We start from the raw sequence: 17,500 nt of genomic DNA on the forward strand, positions 1-17,500 counted from the left end.
AAAATAAATAATTTATATATATATATATATAAAAAAACAACATTTTTCCCAAAAAAAAAAATAAAAAAATTAAAAATTTTTAAAAAAATTTTTTTGTAAATGTTTTTTAAAATGTTTGGTGTGTGTGTGTTTTGGGGGTGTGTGTGTGTTGTGTGTGTGTGGTCAATGTGCGAATATATTGTAATATATCAATATTAAAATTAATATATATATATTATGTATATATATTTTATGTTTATGTTTTTTAAATTATGTATTGTTGTGTGTGTTGTGTGTGTGTGTGTGTGTGTGTGTGTGCATCCACTATAATAGGAATATAAAGATAAGAGAAAAAAGGGGTGACAGATTTTGTGTGTATGCATATATATATAATATAATATATATATAAAATTATATAATATTAACCCACCCCACACCCCCCCACCACACACCACCCCACACACCCACACCACCACCCACACACACACACACACACACATATAATATAATAAATTAAATAATTTTTAAATATTTATATATGTTAATACTATGCATTAAATCATAAATTCATTGCATTATTTTTATATTTTTACAAAATAATAAACAAAAATATCCCTTTACAACTACATCTGAACTGACATCAAACGATAAAAAACCACATTACGTGTTTTTTTCATAAATATTTATATAAAATGGGAAAGGGCGGATTTCCCCTTTGCGTTAGAGCGGGACATGGGGAAAACCCCTTTTTTGGGAAAAACCCTTACTTTTCCTTTTTATGAAACCTCAAAAAAAAATACGTAGAGGATCAAACCTTTTATTTTCCCGGGTTTTAATGCTTTCAATTGAAATAATATCTAGGTTCGGGGGGTGGTGGGAATGAAGAGGGTCGCGGTGTAAAAAAAATGGGAACCACAAATTTTAAACCCAATTCAAATTTTTTTTTTGTGATATTTCGTCGAAAATACCCAAAAATTTTAAGATCCGAAAATGGGGAAAAAATTTAGTAAATACGTTTTAAAATCTAATTCGCTAATAGTTCCCCAAGATGGCGCGATTTTTATCCCGGGGCGATATTTTGGTCTTAGTCGGAAATTTAGATTTTAAAAAAATCAAAAACTTCGCTGGGTTTTTCCCCTACAGTCAACCGAGAAAAAAAAAAAGCCCAGATAATAGAGATAGATCATGTGGTGGATAGATTTTAATTGTTTTTTTATGTTGTGAGTCTTGAGTGAGTACGTGGGGGGGCCCCCATTCCTTTCCCGGAAGTGCCGGTGTTTACCATACATACATATACACGTAAATTTTTTAGTTTGGGGATAATCAGGATCACAAAGATAAGAACAGATTATGGGCCCTATTTAATGAAAAATGTTAATATCTTGCAAAAAATGATAATAAAATGATGTGTATTAATATGTGAGGGTGTGATTTATTTGAAATATTGTTGATGTATAATAAGGACGATAAAATAAAAATGATATTGTCAGTCAAAATATATGAAAATGAGATGCCATTTATGTAAAAATAATAAAGAGTAAAAATTATCTTAGCATAATGTATGCTATAACAATTATAATCGAATTACCATTGTTTTTACTATAAAATTTGAAAATTTTTTCCTCCTTTTTAACTGGGGAATACAAGGAACTACAAAGTTTTAAAAGTTACAAACAAGCCAAATGCATTTTCTACTTAAAAAAAGGGACGATTAATAAACAATATCTGGTAGTAGATTACAAAAGTTTTTTTTATTGATAAAAAAGTGATAAGACGTTTTCAGGGGATGTTAACAGTCTTCCCTAAGACATTGAAATTGTTTTTATTAACTATTTTTTCTTCCAAGATATTTACGGGTAAAACTTTCACTTGTTGCTAAGGGATTTCTATGGAGGGTCGTCACACACCGGAAGTTACATAAAAAGAAAAAAATAATGGCATCGGACATGATCTTTGGGGTTTGAGCCAAACCTCTTAACTCATTTAATTTATATAGCAATGGAATCACGTATTTACACACATGCACACACATGCACACTCACACGCACGCACATACACACCCCCAAAACACACACACAAAAAAAAACACACCCAACCCCATAAACACACACACCCACACAACACAAAACAACACAACACACACACACGCATACACAACAATCACACACACACACAAAACCCCCACACACAACACACACACTGTAAAACCCCTTCATATACTGAATCCGACAGCTGATCCGCTGTAGTTAAGGGGGGGGGGGCCTCTTTTGTGAATGAATACAAAAGATTTTTTTAAAGTGGATTCTTGAAGCTGGGGGTGCTGAGTGTCTGAAAAAATAAACTGTACCGTCTACAGTATTCCCTAAAGTTTAGGACGCATCTGAAGCCTTGACCAGCACTTGACAATTGTTCTTCTTGTCACATTATTTTTTATTATTATTTTTAATTATTATTATATTAATTATTTTTTTTTTATTTTCATTTATTATTATTATTTTTTATTATTATCATAATTTTTTAAAATTATTATTATTATTTGAGTAAACATGAACATTTCGAGCGCTAGACACCGAAGTGTCGCTCTCTTAACATTTATACCAAGTAACCCATTCTAATAGGATAACATTCACATTGACCCAGGGGAAGACCCTGGAAACTATACAGAAACAGAAACTTCTAACAAAAAAAAGGAAAAGAACTCAGAAAATGAAGACCCACTTTAAAAAACTACCGCGAAAATGAAACAGACCAACAATCCAAACTTTCCGCAAATCAGGAAGTCGAAAGTTTTTCCGAACGACAGTAAACAACAGCCACAAATATCACATCGGAAACGTAAGTAGAAATCCAACAAAATGTAATTCGGATTCAGTTATATGGGGAATCATATACCTCAAACTTCAATAACCCAATCAAACTAACAGACGCTATAAACAAGTCTGAATTCACAAATTTTAAAAGAAAACACCTTAAGAGTCCTTGGAACAGGAAAGCTTTAATGTTTGAGGTAATAACCTATCAAAAATAAGACACTACATGAGAAAAAAAGGAAATTGGGAAGTTTTTGTAAACAATCATCTTTTATTAAAAACTCAGGCTGTTCCTACGAAACCATTTTCCCCCGTAGAGACAGACCTGAAAACAAATGTTAAAAGAAAAAAAATCAGAATAACTGGAGGACAAAATTCTAATTAACAGAAATAATGAGAATAAAAAAGAAAAATAAAGAATCAAATAGTAAAGAAAAATGGATAGAAACTAAATCCACAACACTAACATTTTAAGAAAAACTGCCAGAAAGAGAAAGTTATAGGGCATATATCATGACAAGTTCATCCAGTACACATTCCCAATTCCAAAGTGTTATAATTGTCAAAGATATGGTCATGCTACCATAACATGTAAAAAAATCAGGGGGTGTGTGAATGTAGTAAATTTGACCATACGTTCAAAGACTGAAAAAAATTATCCATACTGTTTTTACTACAAGGAAAACCACTCTCCAGTAGATAAAAACTGTAAATTTCATAAAATGGCAAAAGGGATAAATAAAAATAACACCAAATAACCAAGAAGTGAAGAAACAGTTGCAAAAGTTAAAGCCATTATCAGTCTAAGACCAGATTCAACAAAAAACGACAAAACCAACAGATACACTAAGAATAACTAATAAAACTAAAAAGGACATAATTAAACTTGAAAAAACAAAGCATAACATTTGGGACAGAAACCCACACAGACAAAGACAAAAGAAAACAAAGAAACAACACCAAACCCAACAGAAGATAAATGAAAGAAAACAAACACCAAAAACGACACAAAGTTTTGAAAGAGGAACAAAAAGATAACCGAACAATACCCACAAAATGGCCATTACCACCACCAAAACAAAACAAAATAAACATAAAACCAATAATAATGAAAAAGAAAATGCCTACTCATGGGTTTCCTTTGGTAAAAAAAGTATACGAAATAATAACAAATATAAAGACTGACTGAACGAAGGCAAATCAATGATTTCAATAATTTCAGAAGTACTGCTGAATAAGGACCCTTAATAAAGACAGTAATAGAATATCTAAATGAATAAAATAATACTATGGAACTCAAAATCTATGATAAACAAAGAAACTGAAATAAACTATTTGATTACAGAGAGAACCAGACGTAATAGCTTTATGTGAAACATGGTTAAAAGAAAAGATAAATTCAAAATCCCTAATTACGAAATAACAAGAAAAGATAGAAAAAAAATCAGATAGGTGGAGGTCTTTCTGTATATAAAAAACTCTTTTCAATACAAAAAGCTAAAATTAAACGATAACCAAGAACATAAATTCGAAGTACAAACTATTTAAACACCATTTAATAACAAATGGTTAAACGTTTTATGAAGTTACAACCCATGTAATATTTCAAAAAAAAAATGAACATTATATAAATCAGACTTAAATGCTCACCACTCGTTTTGGGAGACAAAACCCTTTAAACCAAAAATGTTTTTGACTTTCTGACGTTTAATGTAGAAATTCTATTAACACCACCAGATCAATAAAAAGGACAGACCCAAATAAAAAAGGACAGACCCAAATAACAAGAACATACCCAAATAACAAGGACATACCCAAATAACAAGGACAGACCCCAAAACAGGCAAAACATCCACAATAGATCTAAGAATAGGTTCTCCATACCCGAAATAAGTATCATCATCATCAACAACGGTATGCTCATGCTTGAGCAGCCGTGGACCTCTCCACCATCCTTCGCCACTAAACTCGATCTTACGCTTTTCTTTCCACTTTACCATCGACAGCCCGCAAATATCTTTGATGTTGTCGCTCAGGGCTTGTCTTGGGTTTGCCTCTTCCTCTGTTTCCCATCCCCACCCGTCAGAATTTTTTTCTAAATACTTTTATTCTCATTAAGACAATAAACTTTAATTTCCCTTGTTCAAGATGCCAACAGTCGGTTTTACAATTTTTTTTCCAGCATTTCATCATTCGTCTTTTCTTGCCCACAATACGCAGACTGCTGTAACACCACTTTTCAAAACAATGATTTTTTTTTGTCATTACTTCAACCCCCAACACTCAAAACCCATATGAGAAATTTGGGGAAAACTAAGAGCAAAAAACCCGCTTGTCCTTAAGGGTAATGTTGGGTTTTTTAGAGTTATGAGAGCAATTTGGCGTTTTTGGCAAGGGAAATTTTCTTTTTATCTCCGTGAATATCATAGTATTAGTAAAAACAGCTCCAAAAAAGTGAACTCTTTCCATTTCCACAATATTCCATTGATTGTAACAGTTATCATTGTTCATTCCCGGTTATCTTTGATTTTGATCTTAGTTTCTTGGCATTAAAAAAACAAGCCAGTTTTTCGTTTGCTTCTCTAATTTTAAATCTAGAGTTTTGTAGTTTAGTGATACGTGGCAATCAAACTATATCATCGGCGTCCCTCGATTGATTTTTTGTTCCTAAAAAAAACCCCAGTTTCCTTCAAAATTCTCTAGAGCACCTCTATAATTTTTTAGAATATAATTAAAGAGGGCGGGGACAGAAAGCAAAACCCGTGTACCCTTTTTGACTTCGAACCCTTTGTTAAAAATAAATGGTTCTTTAAACTGCTTGTTGTTGGGCAACAAGGCTTTATAGTTGGGGAAATAAATATAGATAACGAAAAATTTAAACTTCAACGGCTTTCCATGTTATCCTGGGGCGCCGGTGCGGATTTCTGGTTCCCCGCTGCGTCGGTCTGGGGTCACGTCTCGGACTCGATCCCCCCATGTCCTCGCGGTAGCAGTATACACCTCCGTCTTGGGGTTCCTTGTTCCCCCTTCCCCATCTTTAATTTTCCCTCTTTTACCCAAAACCCCGTCCGCTGCAAGGGGAAAGGATTTGCTTTTAAAGCAATGTTTCCCCGTGTTGATTTTTGTCCCTTTAATGTCTTTCGTGAGAGAGTTAGGAAAAGGTTTTTGTGTGCGTGTGTGGGTTTTTGTGGGTGTGCGTGTGGTGGTTTTTTGTGTGTGTGTGTGTGTGGTTGTGTGGTTTTTTGTGTTGGTGTTGTGTTGTGTGTGTGGCTGGTGTATTGTATTTTGTGTGTGTGTGTGTGTGTGTGTGGTTGTGTGTGTGTGTGTGAGTGCTTGCGTGCGTGGTGCGGTTTGTATTTATATGTGTTGTGTATTACAAATTTGCTTTATAGAGAAAAAACAGTAACTTACCAAAAAAAAAATAAAATTTAAGGTGAAACGGGTATTTTCTTTTACAAAAAAAAAAAGGGAAAAATAAGTAAAAAAATTTCCCAAGTCATTTTAGGGAGTTTCAAAAGCTTTTTTCCGGGTGTTGAAAAAATTTCTCAACGAGTCTCCCCTCTTTACACTTTTTCTAAATGCAGAAGTACATCCGGATGTTCAGTTTTTTTTAACATTATTTAAATTATTATTTACATTATTTTTGTATTTAACATTTATCAGGGGAAATTGATAGAATAACTTTATCCTTAAAAAACCCTGATAATGATGATGGTAATGACAAGGTGATGGTACTAATTGATAAATGAAAAATTTTAATGACGCTAATGATATTAATAACGTAAAAAATGTAATGATAATAACAGTGTTATTATTATAAATTTAAATTATCATTTTTTAATTATTTATTAAAATTACAAATCATTATTACCCATTTTATCATTATCTTATTATCATTAATATCATTATTTTTCATTATTATCTTTTTTTCATTATTACATTATCAACATCATTATTATCATTATTAAAATTAAATTATAATTATTTATTATTATTTTGTTATCTTATCTTTATTTTTCTTTATTATCATTATCATACTTTAGCAAAAACAGCAAAAACCCCAACAACGAAACAAAAACCCATGGCAAAGGAAAATTTTGATGAGGAACAAAAAGACAAAAAGGCAAAACGGCAAAAAGGGAAACTCACCAAAAAAAAAGCAAAAACTAAGCAAAAAAGGGGAAAAAGAAGAAAGAGGGAAAAAGGGAAAAAACGGGGAAATAAAAGAAAAAAAAAAGGGAAAGAGAAACGGAGGGGAGGGAACAAGAGAAAGGAAGAAAAAAAAAAAAAAGGGAAAGAAACGAGAACAAGAGAGAAAAACCTATAATTTAGACATTTGGGCAAGCAGATAGAGGGAAAAGGGATAGACTTTAAAAAACGGAGCAAATATAAATAAATTTTAAAAATAGATACATAATTATAGGCAAAAAAGGGGCCTATATACAAACAGGGCGGATGATTTTTTTAAAAGGTTTGGGGAAATTTTTCCCAGACGGGGTAAAATCATGTGCCCTCGAAAACCTGAAAATTAGATCCCCTTAAATTTTACGGGAAGGTATAAATTTGGCGTAAATCACACTAAGGATTGAAAGCTCGGGGTTACAAAATGGTTTTTGAAGGTTTTTTTGAGCCCCACGACGTCCCTTTCGACCGCAACGATGCCTTGACACGGAATACTGTTAATTTTCGAAATCTTTTTTCTCAATTTTTTTTTGTACTATATGGAAGCGAAATTAAAACCCCCACAAAATACCGGTACGGGTTTGAGCAAAAAATAATGGGGTTTTATTGCATAAATTTTATAGGGTTCATCAGGAAACTCACAAAACCTTTTTCGATTTAAAATTTGCTTTTATTCAATCGGGATTTAATGCATTGTGCTTCATTCAGGCAAAAAGAAAATCCCGGGTTTTTGGCCGCAAAATTGTGGGACCTTAATTAATTAATTTTAAGTTAAGAAGTTTTTTTTACCCCCCTGGCTATCTGCTCAGGCGGGGCAATCACGTTTTACAGTTTTCCATATATCGGACATTGTACAGTAGTCTGTAACTACGGGTAGTTGTACAAGGTAAAATAGAAATATAAATCAACATCATAAAAAAAATTATTACTTAACAATGCTTTTCCCCACTGTGTTTGAATAACACTTTTTTTTTCGGTAGTTCTAACATAGAAAATTTGGGGTAAGAACGATATATTTTCCCAATGTATCAGATAAAAATGAAATTTTCACATAGTTCTTTATCCTCATGTTAGGGGGGTCTGAAAGGCGTACACATGCTTTCCCCGAGATATAGTGCTCAAGCTTCTTTTGTTTTTTTGGGTTACACAGTCTCCCATCTAGATTCACCTGCATTTCTGCACCTTTGCATTTGCCAGTACATTCTGAAATCAAAACCCGTATTCGGGCCCAAAAAACCCCCGTCAAAACTGTCTGGTTTGATTTTCCTTGCCCCCATGGGAAAGGGCTTCCCTCTCTATACTGATCGTAGTCCCTTTTATGGTACAGTTTTCAGGCCCTTTGAGTTTTAATCAGATCTACTAGTTTTTTCCTTTATGGGGAATTTTTCAATATATGTCAACCCTAGCAAGAGGCACCCCAAGATCTATGTTCACAATATCCTTGCTGCAGGTTTCTTCGCCAATTTGTCTCCCGTGGTCGTGCTTGCGTATGCCAACATGAGATACTATCCATACAAATTGAATGTTAAAATTTACGCTCTGTTGCATGGGTTTACTTTTTACGTTTAATGAAACTCACAATTTTTTTAATCGCCACCTGCTTTGAAAAAAATTTTAGCGTCCGAAGAGCACTTTAAGTCACAAAAACTACTCCAGACCCCTAAACTTTAAAAATTTTGGGTTTGCGAGGAGTATACCTGCCGTTTCCGTTTGGGTAGTGTTGGCCCAGTTTTGTATTTCATTTTAATTGATGTTGTAGTAAGTTTTTTTTGTATACACGCAAGCACAACCAGCTTTGTATTTAAAAGACTGACGGATCCGTCGGCGAAAACACTCATATGCATCACCCCCCCAATAGTTTCTGTGTGTTCCTTTACCGTTGCTGGGCCCCCCAATTTTTTTCCCAACACACAGTTATGCCCCGGTTTTTTTGTGGTAGAATTAAGGTCCCAGATAATTTTAAATTTTTTCCGTGGGGGAAATGGAGCGACCTTTGGTATTTTAAAAAGGGGAAACTTTGAGTTTTTAATGTTCATGGAGATTTTGTGTTTTAAAGGAGGGCGCGCGTGTGTGTGTTTTGCACGTCTACTTGCGTGATTTTATGGGGGCGTTGTTTTTGGAAATCTGAGAGATACGAGGGTTCCCTAAGAGTTTTGCCCCCAAATTTAGGGTGGAAAAAAAATTTTTTTCTATCAAAAAATGGAGGGAAAGTTTAATTCTGATCTCATGTTTACTATCCTTGCGGTTTTTCGGGGGCCGAGGATAATCCTCATAGCTTCATTTTTCCTACCTTCAAACTACCTATTTTTTTATTCCTTTCACTGCAACAAGTGGGGTGCATGGTATCTACAGCGACCTTATAAAAGGGCCAAATAAAACAAATTCCCAGCGAGCTTAAAATTGTGGGCCCTGTTCTCTTCCGACAAGAAATTTCAAAGGTTTTTTAAATTCCCCTCCCGGTCTCTTCTTTAGAGGAAGACCGGTCCCGGGATTTATTTTTTTCACCCCGAGATATTTAATTTTTTGGGGATATGTCAAGCTTCCCGGTGACCTAGCGAAAAGTGGGGGGGGTAGATACATGGTTTTTGAGCCCTTTTTTTCTCAGCCCCCCGGGAAAAGAAATAATCCACACCATGAGCCTTTGCTGTGGGGTTCGTCGAGAAAATTTTTTGCATCCCCACTTGTGATGATGCTCTGACGCATATGCATCAGCATAGCATTAATGGATTACCATCCCCCAATTTGGGGTATCGCCCCAGCTTTTGCATGGGGGACATTTAACGCATAGGGGTGAAAAACTCCCCCCCTGTGGCGTCCCAAAGTTCAAAAGATGTGAAAGGGGAAATTCTCACTCCCCCGAACAGGACACTTGCAGATCTGTTTGAGAGATACATTCTAATCCCGTTCCCAAATATCTTTCCCGGATGCCAAAGCTTACTAATTGTTTTTAGGATAACTTCTCGTTTGCAAAGTCCAAAAACTGACTTAAGGTCAAAAAAAAACATGTTCTTCCCTGGATTAGAGTGTGAAAAGTACTCTGCAAAGCAATGTTTGTGCTAAGTCCCCATAAAAATCCGTACAGTCCCGGGAGATAATTTACCTTTCAAAACCCGTCCTGAGTCTGCTCAAAATTTTCCTTTTAGAAATTTGCATACACATGAGGTTAATTAAAATTTGGGCGGTATTATCAGTGTTGATTTCGGTATAGGGGTGTTTAGACTGCGGGTCCCGGGGCCAGGCAGAAACCTTTTGACAAACTTAACCTGTATAAAGGGGCAAAAGGGGGTTACCCGGGACCCGAGCTATAAGGCGGGGGGGGGACACTATAGGTTAAATTTAAACCCCACCTGGGGCGGCCCCTTTTCCTTTGATCAGTGCATTGTTCCCTTTCCCACTCAGTGAAAACTAGCAAAGTCGATGGGGGCAGTAAAAAACACCAATCTCAAAAGGGAAAATTTTCGTCCAAATTTTGATTGACTAAGGGTTTCCCGAATATTTGTGGGGAAATGAGCTCCCAAATTTTGGGCGCTCCCGCCCCTTGACTAAGGGGCATATCTGCTTGTGCAAAAGGACTATGGGAAATGCGGGGTGTAGTTGTTTTCCTGAAATTCGATTAAATTTTTTTTCCCGAAACCCCCGACCTTGAGGTGTTTTTGTTAAAGCTTTGTAGGGAAAATATTTAAAGTGTTCATTTTTTGAAAAGAGTTTTTTTTTCCCGTAGGTTTTTTTTTGCCTTTAAAAAATTTCCAATTTTTAAAGGGGGTTTCAAAGGGGTTTTTTCCTGCTTGTAGGATTTTTTGGTCTAAAGGGGTCCTGGAACTCGCTTTTTTCCCTTTTTAATTTAAAGTAGGGGTTTCAACCGGGGCCCACTTTTTGGTTTTTTTGGAGCGTTGTTTTTAAATTTCTTTTTCTTTTTAAGGGTTTCCTTTCAACCCCAATTTTAAATTTGAACTTTGGTATTTTCCCCGGAAAAATTTTTTAAAACCCTTTCTAGGTGTAACCATTTGACCATAAAAAAAAATTTGTTTATTTTAAAAGGAAAGCTAATAACGGGGATTTTTAAAATTTCATTTTTTGGTTTTTGTTTTGCCTTTTTGTATTACAAAACAAAAGTATTCTCGGTTTAAATTTTAAAGGGGGTTTCCCTTTTTAGCTTTTGTTGAACCATTTTCTTCCCGGGGCCCAAAGCACAAGGGCCCTTTTTAAAAAAAATAATTTACCTGCCCCGCCACGTTAGGTTTTCTTTTTTCCTATTAATCTGTTCAAGATCTTTGGGTTTTCACAAAAATATCTTCCCTTTTTCCCATTGCATTGATTTCTCCCCCCCAAAATATTAATTTTTCCACATTAAAATCTACCTGCTTTTTGTCCGTTTTTCCAAAAGTTGGGAATTGGCCCTTTTTTGGAAAATTTTACCAACCCCTTGTATAATTTTCAGAGGAAAAACCGGTTTCCAAAAGTAATGTGTAGCCTTTTGCTTTGATTTTTGGAAATTTGGGTATAAGGGGTATGACCAAATTTAAAACCCCCATTCCTTTGGCGTAAATTAGCCCCAATTTTCTAGGGGCCCCGGGGTTTTATTTTATTTTCTGATAAGGGGTGAAAAGGGATTTAAAACGCACCCTATTTGGGGGTTTTTTTATTAGAAAAATTTATTTAAATTTACGGTTTCACCGTTTTCCTAAAGAAAGGGAATTGTTTTTCTTTTTTTTCCCTTTTATTTTAGATTCTTTAAAATTCTTTGATGGCTTTTTATTTATTTCTGGGGGGTGATTAGGTTTGTGGGTTTATTTTTCTTTTTAATTTTGTTTGGCCTTTCCCTTGATACTATAGTAATGGTAACCCAAAACATTTTTATGCGTACAAACCGTTCTTTAAATTTTTTTTCAGGGAAAAAAAAAAAAAAAAAAGGTAATTTTTTTTTTTTTCCCCCATAATAAAAATTTTCCGGATTGTTTAAATTTTTTTTAGCTCACTTCATACTTTAAAATTTATTAGAAAGTGGTAATTTTTAAAAATTTTTCGAGGCCCCTTTCCCCTCATTTTCAACTCCACACATCCCTTTTTTGAAGCCCCCCATTTTTTCCCCTGGGCTTTTGGCACGCTCCCCCTTTTTGGGGCCCCCTGCGTAATAAAAATATCAGAGACCTCATTTTATTTTCCAAAAATTACTAACATCCTCAGAACGACCAAAAAATTTTCCCCTTGTTTTCCTACACATCATTTTTCCCTTTAATCATTTTTTTTAAATTCAGAACCTCTTCCTATTTTTTTTCATTCAAAACAATTTTCCCTTTCCCCAAGACCTTTTTTCCCCGGCCCTATCATTTTTTTTCACAATTTTTTGGTTTTTTTTTCCGCCCGCCTGTGTTTTATTTTGTGTACCGTTTTTAAGGAAAGGTTTTGGGGGGTTTTGTTTTGTTGTGTTTTGTGGGGGGTGTTTTGTGTGTGTGTGGGTTTTATTTTTGTGTTGTATTTTGGAGAAAAATACGATAAAAACACGAAAAGCAGTATCGTTTCCCAAACGAAAAAAACCCTAAAAGGGCTTCAACCCAATGGATTCTTCCCCTTTTTTCCCAAACTGTGTTTTTTTCTTGTAGCATCCGCCATCTTTTACGATTTCTGCCCCTTTGTTTTGGGCGCTTATCTGGGCTAAATATATTTTTTTTTTTAGGGGGGTTTTCTTCCCGGTGGGAAATTTAAAAAAGGGGTTTAAAAGGTTGCCAAAAGTTCCAAAAGTTTTCCCCCACAAGACAGAAAACCTAAGGTGGGGGTAGATATTGTGATTTTTTAACCTTGGTTTTCCCTGGCAGAGAAGGGTGATGAAAAATTTAATAAAAACACGTTACATAATTATTTCCCCGTGTTTGCGGTTTTTAACAAACAGGGAAAAACCGCAAAAGACTGCAAAGGCGCCTGCGTTGGGGGGTTTTCCACTTAGGGGAAGGGGTTCGACGCCCGGCTTCCGCGTGGGAGTCAGCGACCGTATCCATATGTTGAAACCTCTTTGTCTTTTTGGGAATGAAGTATTTCCCACGTTACTTATTAATCGATTTCGTTAAAGTGTGTGTGTGTTTGTGTTAATAACATTCTTATGGAGAATAACAGCAACGCCCCAACTTAAAAACTAAGGCAAACGGGAACCCAGCAGCATTTATCATGTGATTAGCCAGCACTGCATAGAATTTAAGAAAATTTTTTGAATATTCATTTCAAGTCATATTTCGTTTTTACATTTTTTTAACTAAGTCTCGTTTTATAGACTTTTCTGTGAAACGACAGATAGCTAATTTAGATGTTAAAAGCCACTTAACATATTTCATAGTGATTGATAAAATAACCTGCATTACTTAAAAAAAAATAAAATAAATAAAAAAAATAATAAATGCGGAAACCAATTTTGAGCTATTTTCCTTATCATTTTTATTTTGTAAAATTTCGACTGATACATATTACTTTGCTAAAACCATGCTACCACTCAGAACAAAACGATGAATGGGCTTTTGCGTTGAGAATAGTGTGATCGATGGGCAGTTTCTTTAAGCTGTCTGGTAAGTTCAGTGAAAGGCATGGGTGGAAGAGAGACGGAACACTAAGTCTTTAAATCTAAAAAAGGTATTGCTGTCTCTTTATATTATATATATATATATATATTAATATATATATATATATATATATTATATAATATATATAAATATATAAAATTATTATATCTTATAATCTATAAAATTATTATATCTAATCTATATTATTATTTTATAAAATATATATATTATATAGAAATTATATATATATATATATAATATAGTTATATAATATATAAAAGATAAAAAATATATATTTTAATATCTATATATAATATATATATATATATTTTATATTTTAAAATAAAATAAAACAGATATATATTATATATATATATATATATATATATATAATATATATTCCTCAATCCCTCTGTCATGTTACAGCATTAACAGATATACACATGATGCTGGCAAAAGTAACATGCCTCAAAAGTCGATTTATTCTATTTTCAAAATTATCTGGGAAATCAACTGGTTATCGAAATTCAAATTCAAATCAAATATGCAACGCGCATTAGTTCATATTCAGTGATTTAAAAACATTTATTTTAATATATTGCGAGGTCTTTACAGCAGCCATTGTAAACCATAATGTTCATCGCAGTTTATAATTAGGTCGCACCATTAATCACCTTTTTAAAAAATTAATCAGAAGTCAGACTCATAATCCACCTCATTATGCCACACGTAATGTACGCAAATCATTAATGTTAAGCGGCTGTATTGTTATCATATTAATTGTGATTATTATCCTGTGCTTTGACACGTTATTTTGCTATTCACAGGAACTAGAACTAATGTGATTGTAGTTTTTAATTTGTTAAATATTTGGCAGAGAGATGGAGAGAGAGAGAGAGAGAGAGAGAGAGAGAGAGAGAGAGAGAGAGAGAGAGAGAGGAGAGAGAGAGAGAGAGAGAAGGAGAGAGAAGAAGAAGGAGAGAAGGGGAGAGAAGAGGAGAGAGGGGGAGAAGGATAGAGAGAGGGAGAGAGAGAGGGGGAAAAGAGAGAAAAGAGAGAGAGATTGAAATAGATAGATAGATAAATAAAATAATAATAGATAGATAGATAGAAGAGAGAAGAGAGAGAGAGAGAGAGAAGAGAGAGAGTAGGGAGTAGAGATGAGAAAAAAGAGAAACACGAGAGAGGGGCACAAAACAAAACAGAGCAAACGTACGAAAGAAAGCGAGAGAGGGAGACAATAATAAAGAAATCTAATGATCGAGGAAAAGAATGAAAGCAGCGTTGCCTTTCTGCCATTTACCTGTCCAATTAAACTTTACATGGAAGTTGACCGAAGGCAGTTGGGGAAAATAGCCAGAACCCTTAAAGGAGAGGGACCCCGGGCGGGGAGAAGGTTGCAGCGGAAATGGATGACAGAATAAGGGTATAAATAATAAGGAAAAAGAGAGGGCAGAATAGTTTTTTGAAAATTTTAAATTTTTTTTATATATATTTTAAAATATATAAATAAAATTATTATGTTTATTTTAAAAATTAAATATAAAAATATATATATATAAAATATATAAAATAAAATAGATAATAGATGAGATAATAGATGTAGAAAAATTTATATGCATATCGTATATATACATATATATTATTTAAAAATAATATATTATATATATTATATATATATATTATTTTATTTTATATACCACCACACCAACAAACCAAAAAACCGAACACACAACACACCACCCCCAACACCATATTGAATAAATATATATATATATATATAAAATTAATAAATATTTAATATAAATTAATAAATATATAATTATATTTTAAAATTTTTTTTTATAAAATTGTATGGTATTATTATATTTATATTTAATTTATATTTAATTTTTAATCTTTTTAGGGTTGTGTTTGTGTGTTATATATATGTATATAAATTTTAAAATTATTTATTATTATATTAATATAATTATAATAAAATATATTATTTTTAATTATGTGTGTGTGGGGTGTGTGTGTGTGTGTGGGGGTTTTTTTTTTTTTTTTTTTATTTTTTATTATTTATTTATTTTTTATTAAAAATTAATAATAATACATCTACTCTCTACATTACATACTCTACTCATCTACATATTTCATTCATAAAACCCAAAAATTTCATTGGGCTAAACCAGCGGGGGCATCCCATATTGTAATTTATTTTTGGGATGCGGTCGGAGCCATAAAATAACAAAAAAAGGCCCCCCAAGGGTTTTTTTTTGCTTGCGTCCCCCTCTAATGGAAAGCTACCTCTGCGTTTTTTTCAGTTGACTAAAATTTCCCCCAGTATACTGCTCTGCCGGAATACCGTTGCACTCGCCACTGGAACCATTGCCCCGCTCCGACTTCACCCTTAACCCTCAGGTCAGTTTTAAAGTCCATCCATGATAAATATTTTCATTCATATCCGTGCCATCACCGATCGGGGTTTGACGAACTACTAGGCGAAAAGGTAGAAACATAAAAAGAAAAAAAGATACACAGACAAATAGACAGGCAAATAAATATAAAAACAGAGAAAACAAACAAACAAAGAGACAAGACAGAAGAAACAAATAAAATCCTTAAGATAAGCATCTAAACCAGAGACCCTTTTCACACAGGCTCCTGACTCGTGGCTTCGAACTCTGGGGTTACTCTTGGCTCTACGAATATCGTCTTATTGACCTGGACTGGTCTTCCCCCGTAACGTGGTGGGTGGCTGCCATAGGGGTGGATTTTGTTTACTACTGGACCCATAGAGCAACTCATGGTAAGGGATACGTGGCCATTTTTTTATGTTTTTGTTTTCATGGAAAGGATTGTTGTGGTAAGGGATACGTGGCCATTTTGTTTTGTTTTTGTTTTCATTGAAAGGATTGTTGTTATAATATGTGTGATGATTATAGTGATAATAAAGATAATGATAATGGCAATGATATTGATATTGATATTGATATTGATATTGATAATGATAACAATAATGATAATGATAATAATGATAACAATAATGATTATTGTTGCTGTTGTTTTTGTCATTATTATTATTATTACTACTGCTATTACTATCAGTATTATCATTATCATTTTTCTATTTATCATTAACAACATCATTATCATTATTATCTTTGCTATTTTTTGACGAAAAAGTACATCACCAAACACACAAAAACATGACATACATGGACTATAACGAAATCCTACAGAGAGAACAAGAACAGCACACATATCAGCAAATAACATACAACATACACATTAACAACAAACAGGAATAATAAAGAGAATATTAAGTTGAAAATAATAAATAAATAAATGTATTAAAACAAATAAAGAAACAAATAAAACAAATAAAAACACATTAAATCAAACTAAAAGAAGATCTAAATCGACCACCAAAATACCTTTTTTTTTTAACCATTAACCACCTAATTCGCTCTTTTTTCTTTAATTTCCTTAACAAACCACAAGGATAATCAATAAATTGTCAACAAAAACACACACAAAAAGACATTCTCTTCAACCAGGAAAGATCAAGTTTCAACACCAATGAAAATAATTCATGAAATGATTATCACAACCATAAAATTCAACCACTAAGATATAACTACCTAACGATCTAATTCCTCTGTTCTGCCTTTATTCGTCTCAACCAGAAATCGTACAAATCCATTGAAAAAAACAATAAAGAACAACAATAAAAACCCTTATCTCAACCATAAAAACCCACAACCACTCAACCCAACGCAACTAATTCCCTTCTTCCCTCTGTCCTTCTCAACCAGAAAACACCATATCTCAACATCAATAAAAAAAAAATTAATAAGCTTATCTCAACCATAGAAAATCAACCAAAGAAAAACACAATCCTCTTCTCTCTATCCAGAAAATCGACTTCATAAGAAAACAATAAAAGTAATAAAGACACTGTATCTCTACCATAAAAAAAATCTGCCATAAAAAAAT

General features: G+C 33.5%; 1 protein-coding gene across 1 annotated transcript in view; it reads right to left on the bottom strand.

Annotated features, from left to right (window-relative positions):
* Positions 1-17,500, bottom strand: part of LOC119584822 (alkylglycerol monooxygenase-like) — a gene marked incomplete in the record, with an annotated part of 43,414 nt that overhangs the window by 1,310 nt on the left and 24,604 nt on the right.

This window comes from Penaeus monodon, chromosome 18 (assembly GCF_015228065.2).
Source record: "Penaeus monodon isolate SGIC_2016 chromosome 18, NSTDA_Pmon_1, whole genome shotgun sequence".
Taxonomy (NCBI): Eukaryota; Metazoa; Arthropoda; class Malacostraca; order Decapoda; family Penaeidae; genus Penaeus; species Penaeus monodon.